At 34.6% G+C, this 15,233-nt stretch overlaps 1 protein-coding gene across 2 annotated transcripts in view; it reads left to right on the top strand.

The window, feature by feature from the left end:
• The first annotated feature begins 13,955 nt into the window (after nucleotides 1-13,955).
• LOC120535772 (amiloride-sensitive sodium channel subunit alpha-like) overlaps nucleotides 13,956-15,233 on the top strand; it is a 77,229-nt gene continuing 75,951 nt past the window's right edge. For both annotated transcript variants that reach the window (XM_039763825.1, XM_039763824.1), the window contains exon 1: nucleotides 13,956-14,072. The gene's annotated coding sequence lies outside the window, so the exon portion shown is untranslated. The remainder of the gene's footprint in view (nucleotides 14,073-15,233) is intronic.

The raw sequence follows: 15,233 nt of genomic DNA, 5'->3' as shown, positions 1-15,233 counted from the left end.
CCACTACATGCATTTCCATCATAGTAATACAAAAAGATAAAAACTAGACGGATTCTACTGACCTCAGAATTCCTTTGTGTTGCAAATACAATGTGTGAGGAATGCCTCTTCAGTGCTTTGGTTAGTCCTATGAACAACTCCGTGAGTCTAACAATTTTTAAGGTAGAGTTCCATTCTTTTCATACTGTTTGTCAGAAAAGGTGTTGGTAGCATATGGTATGTGTCAAAATTTCTATTTTCCTTGAAAATGTATTTTTCTATTTTCTTTGAAATTTTCCTTTTTTATTTTCTTTGAAAATATACTTTAGAAATAAGTATTCCTTGCAAGTCTCTTACCAGTTATCTGTTTGATCAGGCTAAAATCATTCAACTTCTAATTATTCAGTTTTGTATTAAACAATATTTCTGCCTGTCTTCAAAACCATTATATTACTTATGGGTGATGAAAGCCATTTTTTAACTTAAAAGAACTTTAAGTAATTAGTTTATATGCTTGTCAATATATAAGCTTAGGCATAAACAGAATTACATGGCCTCCTTTCACCTTGACCTTCATAAATTGGTTGCCATTACACACACTGTTGCACGAGGTATGCATGATTTAGCTTCTCAAGTGTATTTATAGCTTAACCCTGACCTTAATTTAGTCTTAGTTTTTTTCCTTTGTAAAGCTGACAGAATGATGTTTCTCTGTCAGATTTGTGACAAATTCTTAAAAATGTTTGTTTGAAATATAGTTGTACAAAAATATACTAAATGTGTAAGAAAAAAAAAATCTAATTTACTTGTGGAAAAAGCAATCTAATGAGAGACCAGGTAGTGTAATACATTGTTCTCTGTCCTTGACCAGATATCATATTTAAAAGATCAAAATATTAGTACTTTAAAAGATGCGCAGAGCTGATACTGCTTTTATATTTAGTATATTTAGCAACTTCCTGCTAGCATGCTACTTCTTTTATTTTAAAAGCCACATGTTACAATTCAAGTGTTTGTTTTAAATAACCAAATTTAACCACCTACCACAAACACCCACCCACCCACATACACACACATACTTTTTATTAGCAGATTGTTTTTGGGTATTATTTTTGCTGGTAGATAATTTGACTACAAAAGAATATGATAAAAGTATTTTTAAATAAGAAAAATTAAATCCAACATAACAAACTATTTATTGTATTTACAAAGGCTTCTCACTTTTGTAACTGTAACTGTGTTTGCATTTTGCCTTTTTGAGCAGAAGTATGTAATTCATCCAATGTTGACTCCTGTCTTGTGCCTAGTGCTGACAGGGCAGGATCGAGCTCTAAGCAGCCTTCTAGCAGATGAAAGAGATTTCAAAAAATGGATGGGTGAGCAAAACTGCTTTAAACCGATATACTGATATGCCAAAAATACAATCACTAGTGCTGTGTTAGAAAGGACTTGATGATTACATAACACACGCCATTTCACTTGTAAAAGTTTGCACTGCTTGAGAATGTTTCCATATATTAAAGCATGGTATCAAATCACCTTAAGAACATTCCTGAAGGAACAGTTTTAGAATAGACCCTTAAAGTAATGTGATAAAACCAATGAGTACAAAACAAATACAATTTAAATTGATTAGTTTTGGGTATCATTTCTTCTGTCATTTCTTCTTTTTATCCATCCATCCAGTCAGCCACCCATCCATTCATTTTTAACACGTGCGGCTACTAGCATAGGCTCTGACTTCCTTTGACCACACAAGAAGAAGTACAGAAATCAACAGGATGGCTATCAGTGTGAAACAATGAATGGTGATGTCTATTTAATCATTAAAATGTCTGCTTTATTCAATTTTTTGTACTTATTTTTTCTGAAGGGTCAGGGCTGCAGAAAGAAATCTTTCAATAAACACTGCCTTTTGGCCAATATTGCCAAGGACAGCCCTGAATTCATCAACTTCCTTGGAGTGAATATAATTAATGAATGGATAACATTATTGTTAAAAAATATGAAGTATGTTTCAAGCCATTTTGCAAGTCTAGTAAGTGATGTTGCAACTTTTTGGCTGATACATGCTTTTTTTTTTCAACAGTTAACTCCCTGCCATTCTCCTCAGTGATGAAAAAACAGTACCAATTAGATAGATAGATAGATTATTAATCCCAAGGGGAAATTCACATACTCCAGCAGCAGTATACTAAACAAGAACAATATTAAATTAAAGAGTTAGCAGTAATTCTATATAACATTTGAAAATAATTAGTTTTCTTCACAATGTCATCAATTCTAGGTGAATTGGATTGACAAGTCTTTGAGCTTAATGTTCACTCTGAACTTCAGGCATTATGTTCTTCTGCAATGGATAGTGCAGTATTCTCATGCTGTTATTATGCCTATGAGAGAACATCCCAAGACAGCGTAAAGGAAATAAAACAAGAAAAATATTTCATAGTGAAGACTTGAAATAGTTAGAAGATACACTACTTAGTCGATACACAAGAGAATACTGTGTGCATATATCCTACAAAATAAAATTTTCTTCTTTCAACATTTAATAAAAAAAAATTATAGTAGGTTTTACTAGTGTGGTGGGTGGCCGGAATCCTTACCCAGCCTGGATGCCCATGTGCCCTTTGGTTTCCAGTCGTGCCACGGGTTAAGAGCATGGGAGCTCAACCCTTTTGGAACCTGTGGCCACCGTCAAGGGTTGCATGGACTTTTCCAGGGCCTTACATGGTCACGCTTCTGCCACACCCGGAAGTGTGGCCGGAAGAAGCTCGTTAGGCACCATAGAGTCATTCCAGGTGTCCTATAGAAAGGGGCCAGTCCCACCATTCAGGGGTCAGAGTCGGGAGGAAGAAGACAAAGCCTGAGGAAGAGTGGAGGTGGATGAACTAAAGGCAAGAATAGAAGAGACTGTATATTGGTGTGTTGGGCTTGGTGGTTTGTGCACTTTAAAAACTGTAAATAAACCTGGGTTTTGTGTTGAACCTGTGTCCTGCCTGTGTGTGTCCGGGTTTGGGCAGCTGTACGTCCTTGTTGTGACACTGCCTTGCTAATTGTTGCTAATTTTATATAAAACACTTGTTCTTCAAAAAAAGACATTTTAAAACCTGATAAAATACCCTTCTGTATTTTTGCAATTGTACGAGTAATATGAGCATGGATATTTTTTAATGTATTTTATTACCAGTGGTACTGAAAAGTACTGGATTTCCATTGCTGCTTGAATAGACTCCAGTTTCCTTAACCCTGTACTGGTTAAAGATGTTAGAAAATGGTTGAGAAGTTTTGTAATTTGAGTTTCAACCTCTTGCTGTTGAAACACAGGGAAGCCATCTGGGGAAAGCATTTAAAAGATCTGTTGAGGCTTAAGCTTTGTGAGGTATACAGTATGTTTATATTTTAAAAATGTAGCATATTTAGAATCAGACAAAACACCCGTTTCATGTAGTTGTTATACAGGTTTTTGTGTTTTTATAACAAGGTAAACTTGTATTCATAAATAATGTTATATATCTATGTAGTTGTATTTATGGATATAAATATATATATATATATATATATATATATATATATATATATATATATATACACACTATATATAAAAATATAAATATATATAATGCCTTGCTCTTTGTTTAGCAGACACTATAACCAAAAGTGACTCAGAAAAATCGCATAAAATTACAATATAATTCAAGCAGCAGAAACATGGAACGAAGGAATATATTTACAGTACACAATGTTCTCACAATGCTCTCTAAAGATTTGTATCTCAGTAATCATGCCCATGGTGAGCTATTCTAGGTTAATAAAACACATGCTGTGGGAACTGTATCAGGTTACTGCTTGCACTGTGCTCTGGGTAATCTGTAAGCAAAGAAAATGTGCAAGTTAAGTTAATGTATTGTTGGTACTTGAAAGAAAATTAATTCTTATACCCATACTTCCTCCTTTCTTTGCTATCTAATATCACCTCATTCTTGACAATACTAAACTTTTCTGATATGAGATCCTTGTAAACACAAATGCAATGAAAAGACACATCGACATCAGTATCAAAAAAAAAGCAATAAGAAATACTATAACCCGACTGAGACATTTTATCCTGTATCTTACAATGAATGTTATTTTGTCCTCCATGTGATATCCAAGTAACAATAATGAGTCTGTTTTAGGGATTCATATTTCTGAAATGTTTGTTAGGAGGAAAAATAAATAGTAAAGACTGAATAATCTGTCTGTTTGCTTTAAATTGCAAGTGTGGAGAGACACACTGCTTAGAGAATCACGCTCTAAAAAACTACTTCATTATCATACAGACACATTGTAATGTTCTGATGTTACATTTTATTGGCTTCAAGCAGTGATATCATTTCTGCTCAAAAACAAATATGATGTGAAACTTTAGCTAAGGTATCTTTGACTTAAGAAAGAGATACTTGGTTTTAAGATATTAAGTGACATTCATAACTTAAGCAAGATTATAACAGTTAGCTTTTCAATTAATAATACATTTGTTTTCATACAAGTTACTGATGAGCTAATAATAACAGTATAAAAAGAAAAGCCATCACATTGCAAAGAAGAAAGAAGAATTAACTTTGGATTAATGATATAGTATATTGTATTTGTGGTCACCTTGGCAATACATATTAAGACACAAAGAAAACAAAGGAGAACATTTCATTGCACGCTTGGCACACCTCATGAGAGATTTTCATAGGATGAATACACAACAGAAGGCAAAGCAAGTACCAGTAATATAAACCCCTTTTTAGACTGTTCAACTAAGGTCTAGCTATTTTGTTTCACCCAAGATCTGCTTTTATTTGGAACTGCTGTTTAAATTAAACATATTCTTATTTATTGCTATAAATGAGAATGACAATGATAAAGAATTGGGGCACATCCTTGGTGACCCTGCATAATTGGATGATCCAAAAAATAAAGAAATGCAGAGCAGTCTTTTCAGTCTGGAGTTCTGTATCTAAACTGATTAAGATGGCTGATTTCCTGGTTGTGAGGCCAAGTGGCAGGAAGGGGAGCGTCCAGGCGGACAGACACTGAACTGACATCAGTGATGGAGTGGCTGTTAATCTACCATTCTGCAGAAGGAGGAGAAGAAAATGGCATTAGTACACAGCGCTAACCCCTGCTCCGGTGGGTAATTACCATCAACAAAGCCCTGACACACATGTGACACTGTGTTATTCCTTTAATGTGTCATTACAGAAAGACACAATAATACAAAATGCACCTTTTAGAGGAATTTTTAAACTATAATTATACTTTACAGCTCATTCGATTTTGCTGTTTTATTTATACTGAAGTGCCACTGTTATTTAAGCAGTTACTTGCTAATGATTTCACAGGCAAGAATGTTATTGAAATAGCTGCATCTCTTTAGTTTTTAGTGCCTGTGCTGTCACTTTTTCAGTTCTTATTATTTGGATACAATTTAGAGTACATGCTCTTTAAAAAATGAAACAAAAACCTGAAAATGAAAAATTGATTCCTATTTAATAAAATATATGGAAAAAATCTTTTTGACCTCAAATGAAATTAGTCACATAAAACATTTTAATTTTGTAAATTAAAATTTTGGGCAGCATGGAGATGCAGTGGTAGCAGTGTTGCTTCACAATAAAGACACCATGGTTCATGTCCCAGATCCTCTCCTTTCCACGTTTTCCCATTGTCTGTGTGGGTTTCCTTTGGGTGCTCTGGTTTCCTCCTACAGTCCAAAGACATACAGGTTAAGTGAAATGGCAATGCTAAACTGGCACTAATGTGTGGGTGTGTGTGTTTGCCCTGCACTGGAATGGCGCCTTACACCCTGTGCTAGCTAGAATAGGCTCCAGCACCCTACAGAACCCTGGACTGGATTAAGCAGATTAGAAAATGACATGACATGTTATTCTCCAGATAGTGTCAGTTAATAAACAGCAAGTATAGGTACAAATGAGTGGAGCAGCTACTTAATTGCTTCTGCTTCTGTAATCATTACCAAGCCATAAATTAAAAAAAGAAAAAAAAACCAAATTATTTAGGAACAATTAAAATAGCCAGCTCTTTAAAAGAGAGATCAGTATAGCATTGGTAGGACGGAGTAGTTGTTCTGTGGGTAAGGATCTGTGCTTGTTTCTGTAAGGGTGCTGGTTCAGATCCTGTTACTGTCACAAGGGATTCTACTCCACTGGATGCTTGATCAAGGCACTTAACCTGAAAATTACTTCAGGGGTGCTGTACAACTCTACACCAGTCTAGTGTCAGACATACACTCCTAATTGTATTCCTTTTTCAACCCCTTGATTACACTATTTTGCTTAATGTAAGGACAAAAATTGTGGACAAATGTTTAAAAAAAAGCCAGCAAATGCTAATAGGGTGCCACAAAAAATTTAATTTATCCATTAATCAGTTAAACCAAATACAGCAAATACTGTGACTTTTAGCCCTAAACTTTGAGACTATGGAGGTTGTATTGCAACTGAAAATGAAAATCCTTATTGCCTTTTTCATCAATACGATGTATTTACAAAAAACTGTATGTATGTCACAAAGTAAACAAATTAACATTGCAAAGTTCACAGCCACACGTCACATTTCATTTCACTCCCTCGTCATTTGATTGGACTTAAATTTTTCGGGTGACACATATTCTTTCAAGGCATTGTAAAATTCAAAAGTTCCCATCTTTTCCAGTAAGAAGTGACAAGTCCACTTACAGATGGAGATACAATAAAAAATTACTCGCAAGTGCAGTACAAATCTGGAGAGTGACATTTGTCATAAAACGCTACACAGTACAAATCCAGCAGTGTCATTAAAGTCATTTTTAGTAAGCATGTGCGAGGCAAATTGGATAAGGACTTATGTCATATAATAAGAAGTGCGGATCAGGCAGTGTCATAACAGTAAAGGTTCAGACCATGCATGTGCATGCGTGCGTGGAACAGGCAGGCATTGTTGTCATGTCCAGAAACTCCTCTTTATGCTCACAACCAACCAAATATCTCATAAGCTAGCATCATTAAAGGTCTCATTGAGCTATAGGCTGTTCTGCTTGTTGATACAAAAGTTCCAAAACACGAGTGGCACTACTTGTTTACAGTACTTCAAAAAGGCTTGCTCGCTAAAAGCCAGCAGTATGTTTTTTAAAAAGCAAAGATGAGGAATAATCAGTGGAACACATAAGAGCTTCATTTACTTTGTACGAATAACAATCAATCCATAAATACATGTGCAAACTAGTGCAGATCTTGGCACTATGAGCCATGATTAACTCTGCGTTACCTGCATAAGGCAGCATAACAGAAGCTTCAAGAATGGTGGCGCCAGCACAGAGGGCTCAGGGGCAAAGGAGTGGGTTGCCAAATTGTGAAAGCAGGCACTGAAATAATTAAATAAACTTAATTCATAATGAAAAAATATAAGCCATTTTAAGTGTATCTTTTTCAGTTATTATTGCCTGGCTATCCACTGAACAGACTGCAATTCACATCAATAATCATGGTGAGTATTACTTAACTTTGAGCAATTTTTGCCAATTTTGGAAGCATTGCACAGTTAGAAAGGCCCTTTTTGGTGTTGTTTTACAGATTCATTTCAGAAGGTTCATAACTACTTGCTTTGGTCAGAAAATTAATACAGCTCGGGCACAGATCTAGGAAGCAAAATGAAGAGAGACAATTTAGACATAAAATTTCACAACATTTATATTAACTAGTCATCTGTGATAGATTGTTTTGTGCTAACCAGAAAATACTATTTTGGACCAAATTAGAAATACAATGCTGTACTTTCATCAAGTGATGAAGATGATGACTATCTACCAGCAGCCCCACGACCTCCAAGATTTATTAAAAATAAGATGTCTTGTTCATTTTAACTTTTAAGCACTAAATGGTTAACATTTGCTATATTTAATTTCTATTTTTTCAACCATGACAGTTTTTTAACAATGACAGCATCACAAAACCTGCTAACTTGTCATTTTAACCATTTTGTCAGATAATGGTGTCATCTGCATTGATTTATGCATTTTGGACACTCCTCTTACTGAAGGCATTTTGTCATTGCTCAGTAAACTTTGTGCGCTCTGCAAAATATTTTGTTCATTCATTCAAAAGAAAAGGAAAATGGATGCCGATGTTATATCAAAATATTTAAATTATACTTTTTTATAGGACCCAATCAAAAATACAGTTCTGCTGACAGGTTAGCATCTTTACAACATGCAGGTAATTGAGTTATCTGATGTGTACTGCTGGACCATATACTTTTTCCCAACCAACTGATATCAGTATTTAATGAATAGACTGATAATGTAGTGAATTAAACATTTGTTTTCCCAGTGTTGCGTTACAGTAGTACACATTTTGTTTTTCAGGTTTAAGTGGACCACATCACCAAAAATGGCCTCTCACTTGAAAGGTAATTCTACACTGATGCATGCAAGCACCCATGAATATTATAACACTTTCATGTTCTGTGGCAAAATAGTTTTGAAATTTTATTTATATAACTGCATAACAAAGACCATATGAAAATGTCACTGCTAACCTGACATTCTGATCATTTCTCATTCAGGGTCAGAACATCTAGTGCTACCATAAACACCAGGTAAGTAGCTTGTGACTGAAGTAGCAATTGTCAAGGCAAAGATAAAATAATGGTATCATTACTATGCAAATACACTGATGTATGCATTTGTGAACTTTGCTTTCACTTTACTATAATTGTCAATCAAAGTTGGTCATATTAATTGCTAGGTTATGTAATGTGGCTTTAACAGGTTGCAGTAGGTCTGGACCATGGCGAATCCCAGCAGAACCTGCCTGATCAGAATGCGCTTGACAGTGAGCATTGTGTACACATAACACATAGTAGACAGAGTAGCAATCTACTTGTACTTTTATCATTTTTGATAAGTCTCTTCTTTCATTACAGATTACTTCAGAACAACAGTAAAAGAGATGCAGGAGATACAGGAGGAGCTCACCAACAAATTCTCTAATGTCGCACAGAAACTGTGAAGCATAAAAATGTGCAAACAATTGTAAAATATTATTAATAATATTATTACTTATTTTATTCATATTTTACATTGTATACATATTACATAATGTATATGTAATGTATGTATACACATATACATTTTACTTTATTAAATTAGGCTATTTTTGCAAATTTCTTATATGTTGTTGAACATGTTTGTTATAGCTGCTTTATTTATTTTTAGGGTACATATTTTTGGGCTGTGTTATACCTTTAGGCCTATTTGTGTTACATGAAGGCTGCATTTGTATGTTGTATAATCTTTACTGTTTGACTATAATAAAAATATAAAAATTTTGAATAAGTTTGCTGTCTAGTCAGCTTTTTGCCCCCATGAGTGGTGCTCAATTAATGGACTGCCAACAACTTTATTTAATATAAGATAAAATAAATATTCATACAGTGACTGAAGGGCAGATTTCTGTTGGCAAATGTTTTCAGGTATCCGAGGACCGACTATCACCTGACCACTGCTGCCACTAGCACGCCACTAGAAAGCCAACCAAAAGGTGATGTACAAAATTTCAGCGGAACTCTGGTGGTGGCCACTGGTGGACCACTGTTTTTGCTGCTAGTGGACCACTATCTAGACCTTTGCTATCAGGGAAAGGCAGACCCTGCCCTTTGACCCCCAAAGGTCATGTAAAAAGATAACTTCCCTTCATGGATAAGAAAAGTTTATCAAATAAAAAAAAAATTAATTCATAGCATATGTGTTGTATTCCTTTAAAAAGCAAATCAACTCTGTTGTACTTCTTGTATTTTTGTTGTGCATTTAAGGGTCATCACTGTTAAATGTTGAAGTCCAGTTAACATTAAGAATTGTTTGGAGCAAAAACATGAACTCACTGCAGTCCTTCATAGAGTGAGCTGAGTAGCCAGGCACTAAGGCCTTCTTAACACACAATAAGTGCAACCTGCCACAAATATCTCTTCTCTATTCAATTGTCTCATCCAGCACTTTCTTCACTTCCAATGTTCTTTAAGAGAATAATCTCAGATCTGTGTCATGGTCTATTTAAAGCCCCATTGAAGAACTTGCTGTATTATTAGGCCTGACAATTGTGTTGTGGTACAGTTTTACAGGAAACAGCAAATGCTGAAAATCAGATATTTTTTATATATTTTGATTTCACATCTACAAATGCAGTTAACGTTCTGTAAAGAGTTTTGCTAGATTTGTAAATCTGTGTAACAGAAATTAATTCTTCTGCCTCACGTTACCATACAGTAAATAGGAAAAGTAAGCCACTGTACAGTATGCAATGTTCTTAAAACATTCAAAACTCTCTGCAGCCAGATTAATACAAATAAACATTAGCTGATTTTAGGTCTATGGACTGACTTTTTTTCTCTAAATACAATATCTTTTAACCAGATTTCATGGCTATGGTTTTTCTGGATAATAAATAAGAAACTTGCATATGGTACATTACTGCATGGTATACCCTGCAGCATTTTGATGAATCAATTTTAATGAATCAGTAAAAATGCAATTCTATCAGCAATGGGACACCTGGATGACATGCATGTCCTTACAGTGAATACAATTCAATGCTTTAGATGAACCTAAGATGTTTATGAGTCAAAAAGAGAGTAAATGAAGGAAGGGTGGGATGTGGTAGATCAAGTAAGATCTTTCAGATTTTACATGGCAATATGCCCTGGACAAGCAGAGTCAATGCACTGCTGGTATAGGGCATGGTCTTGGAAGCAGTGCACATAGTTTTCCCTCTCTTGTTACTTCTTTTTTTAGACGTATTCCAATACCAAACCATGATGAAGAAGGTTAAAACACTACAAAAGAATTATTGTTTCATGTGAAACAATGAACTCCTTTAATTGATGATCTGCCTTTTTCCTAATAAGTTAAAACATTCCATTTTAAATTAGTCATTTATTTGTCCATATTCCTGAAAGCCCCGTGATATTTATTCCCAATATGCTAGCATAACATATAGTTTTAGGCTTGCTTAAATAACTTGTTAATAATATTAGTGAATTTTATAATATTTATGCTTTAGTGGTATGTGTAAACATTACTAATTTGTGCTTACAAATGCTCGTGCATATTGCACGATATCTGTCAATATGCCAACATTGCAATGATTGGTAAGTCAATAGCAGGAGCAATTTGTAAGTGAAATGTTTAATATGCAATGCACTATTTAAGTGTCTTAAGTAGTAAACTAATTTTAAGTGGTAAGAAAGTTCCAAATTTATTTTATTGACAGCCTGTAGGAACTTAAAAATTTCTATAAGGTATATAGGCTTGTTGTTATGTATACCAGGCTGTACAGATTGAGCTCCTCTGCTTCTGCTGGTAATGCTCCTGGTTTAATGGATATGTTGCGGCTTTATGAGAATTTTCAAAAGATTCCACTTTAATACATATGTGAAAACTTCCAGGATCAGCAGCTCTGCAAAAAAATAAGTTTACATTAGAACTTTGACTGCCATTAGAGGGCTCATCAATGAAAAATATCTATAACACAAAAGAGGCACAGTATCATCAGGTAGCAGCACACTAAGAACATCGTCTACATTTATTGGCATTATCCATCAGACATCCACATAGGTTTCTACAGTGTTAAAAGTGACAAAGTATTGCTATAGATACTGTGATGGTCTACTAGATAACCACACTATCCCTTCTTATGATGATGTTCCTCTGTATCTCCAAAATCTTACCAGAATCATCCAACCATTCATTTTCTTAACCTGCTTTGAGAAAAAAAGTTCTAGACCATAGTTTGATAGTTACTGATCACATAAGTGGTCTGCCTTCTACTATAAGAGATTCCCCTTTGGTCTCAGCTTTCGAATCCCAGCTGAAGACTCACTACTTCAGTTTAGCATATCCTGACTAGAGCTGCTGATTAACTGTACATGCTGCATCACTGTTGTTAGTCATTAGCACTGAAACATAAATATTATGATAGTTATAATTTGTTACTAACCCTCACCTATTCTGTCTCTTTTCTCGGTACTCAAATGTGAAACTTGGTGCCACTGCCCACCTGCCAAGTTGTTTTCCCTGTCTAAGGTAAAGTCACCTCTGATGGAGGATTGCAGGAATCGTTGGGTAGAGGGGTCCTTTCATCGGATTGGCTGGCCCAGCTCTGACTTAGCTGTGGCATGGCCAATTGGGGGAGGCAGCTTGACAGCCAAGGTCTCCAGGACTCTGAACAAATCCTAATCTAATTATGTGATATCATCTACTGTTGAATTCTGATCTTTACTTGTAATATTTCTATTGCACTATTATATTGTATTGAGGATTACATGTGTTCTGTTCTGTGTATTGTATTGTATTTAACCCTTTTTTTTGACACCCACTGCATGCCCAACCTACCTAGAAAGGGGTCTCTCTTTGAATTGCCTTTCCCAAGGTTTCTTCCATTTTTTTCCCTACAAAGGTTTTTTTTTGGTTCCTTGTCCTCTGAGAGAATCAAGGCTGGGAGACTCTCAAAAGGCAGGGCCTATTAAAGCCCATTACAGCACTCCTTCTGTGATTTTGGGCTATACAAAAATAAATTGTATTGTATAGTATAAGTAAAAAAAAAACCTATATGCTCTACATTATAACAAGTGGGAAATGTTTGTCATTTAGATTTTTCACTTCTCATTATCTAGTCTCACTTCTGATCAAAAAGTAAGATTCTAAAAATACAATGGTGAAATTTCTCATGCTGTGGCCTTCTTTAAGCAGACAGGTAACTTCCTGTTTCAAATTAAATAATTATGTGCCATTTGATTGTAATATCAATCTGCCTGTGAGAAAAATATACTAACAGTCACATGTGTCTAATTTATATACTTCTTCTGCTATACTAATTAACAGGAAACACCTTTAAAATTAAACTCCTTAATATATGGGAGTATAACAATTTTCCAAAAAGCTGCAATTATTTTCAAACAATATCGTTAAAATTAAGGAGGCACTGGGGTACAGCTGTTTAGATAGCAGAAAAGGCTGCAGTAATTAGATTGTTCTCTATAGGGTGGTCCAGATCAAATTATACAATTTTCATTACACTGTAACTTATTAAGTTTATTACATAGAAAAACATCCAAAAAATCCCGGACCATCGAGAAGTGTGCGAACTGACAACATGAAAAATCGTCCTCGCGCCGAACTGGAATTGTCCCCACATAAATCAAAGTCATCCAGACAATCTGGATCTGCATAATTAGATTTGGACCACCCTGTATATTTCAGTTTATCTTAGGTCAGGAAAGATCCAGCAGTATAATTGCAAGCCCTAGTAACATTCACTTTCAGTTATGACCACAAGGGAAAAGTTACAAGTAAATCAAAGCAAAAACAACATGGCAGTTACTTTCCTACTGCAGTCACATTGGTCGAAGACTTTTAGTGCCAAGGAGTCAATTCTACTTGTAATCAGAATATTTAATGTGATTTTGCATTTAATTTGGTTTTCTGTTACTATGTAATAATATTTTAATTACAGTATGTGTATGGCTGCAACAGCAAGGTAAATGCCGAGCATATGTGTTGCTCGACAGAAAAATTCTGAGCTTTCATTCATTCATTCATTCATTCTAACATCCAAAGATGTCAGGTTAGGTTCATTGGTAACAGCCTATCTGACATAGGTAAGGACCAGCTTCTATCCTGAAACTGATAATGTATGAACCAGTCTCCTATGACCAGCTTGTTTGAAAAATAAAATGATGATTGAGTGTTTTAAATTCTGACAAGGTTTTTTATCTACAGTACATTAAAACGATTGTTTAATGTTAATAATTAATTCAGTTTATCTCCAATTCTATTAATTTCTATCATTCTCTCTCTCTCCCTCTCCCTCTCCCTCTCTCTCAGTCTCTCTCTCAGATCTGGTTAGGGCAAGACTGAAACCAGTTCATTACCAACCTTTCAAAGGGAAAGGCTTTTATTATACAAAGCTCCCCACCCTCTTTCACCTCCCCTTTCAATAGTGTAGTTTCTCTCTTATCACTTTATATATTCAGGACTCTTCAGTGTGCAAAGCTTGTAAGCATTCAAGGTAAGTTAACTATTCGTATTATTAGCATTTTATATGATTTTTATGTTAACAATTACTGTTCTATTCATGCTGGAATTTTAAAATATGAAAAAAGGTTTTAAAAGCAGAGACTTTTTTATAACAAAGCTCTGATTGTTAACATTCTAGACAACCTATTATATTTTACGGTATTTTGTTGGGATTTTGGCACACTCATGTTTGTATTTATTAATAAGATAGATTTTATCTTTCATAAGTATGATATACAGTAGGTATGACAAACTACATGGGTTATACCTTCAGACAAATACCATGTAAAGTACACAGAAATTAGCATTAGTGTTTATTTTAACACTTTGTGTTCAAATGCAGTACAATGGTTATTATATAACTATCTGAACAATGAACCAAAAACAAAGAACAACTGAGAATGAAATAAATGAAATATCATCTGTTGTGGTTAGTTTTTAAAACATATTTAACCAAGATCTTCAATTATATACTGTGAAAATATGGCAGTATCCCAAACTGGATTTAATAATAAAGTATTTTAAAACTTTTTCCTTGAAACACTGATTATGATTAATCTTGATTTAAGTAACTTTAAAATAATAGGTTATGTTTTCATGTACAGTAATTAACTGTTTTTCCAATATAATCATACACCTCCAAAACAGTTTTATTTTAATTAATTTCATATTTGACACAGATGGCTATTCTATGCCTGGTGCATTATTCAGCCTTTGGTGTGTAGTTAGCATGTTCTCTCTGTGTTCATGTGGATTTTATATGGGCATTCCAGATCCATTTAAAACTCCAAAGACTTACTAAATAATGTTATATAGGTCAATATATAACCTGACCTGAATATTGCTTGACACCCATAATAAAAGATATCTGTCAATATTTGGCTGCAGGCATTAACAGCCATAAAGTGCAGTTTGCACTATTTTAAAGGCATTTCACATTTTGAACATCAAGTGCTGCCCTGTAGCACAGTCCATGGTGCTTTTGAATGAGATCCACAGAGAACTGGGATCAGTCATTGTCTATGTGTAGTTTACATGCTTTTCCCATGTCTGTCAGGGTTTTCTTCATTCTTAAGATTTACACATTAGGTCAATTAGAAATTGTAAATTGGCTAGATTGCATAAGTGAGAATGGGTGAGTGAATGCAGGTTA

Source organism: Polypterus senegalus, chromosome 9 (assembly GCF_016835505.1).
Source record: "Polypterus senegalus isolate Bchr_013 chromosome 9, ASM1683550v1, whole genome shotgun sequence".
NCBI classification, from domain to species: domain Eukaryota; kingdom Metazoa; phylum Chordata; class Cladistia; order Polypteriformes; family Polypteridae; genus Polypterus; species Polypterus senegalus.
The sequence above is the reverse complement of the archived record's forward strand: the minus strand, read 5'-3'. Positions and strand labels throughout refer to the sequence as shown.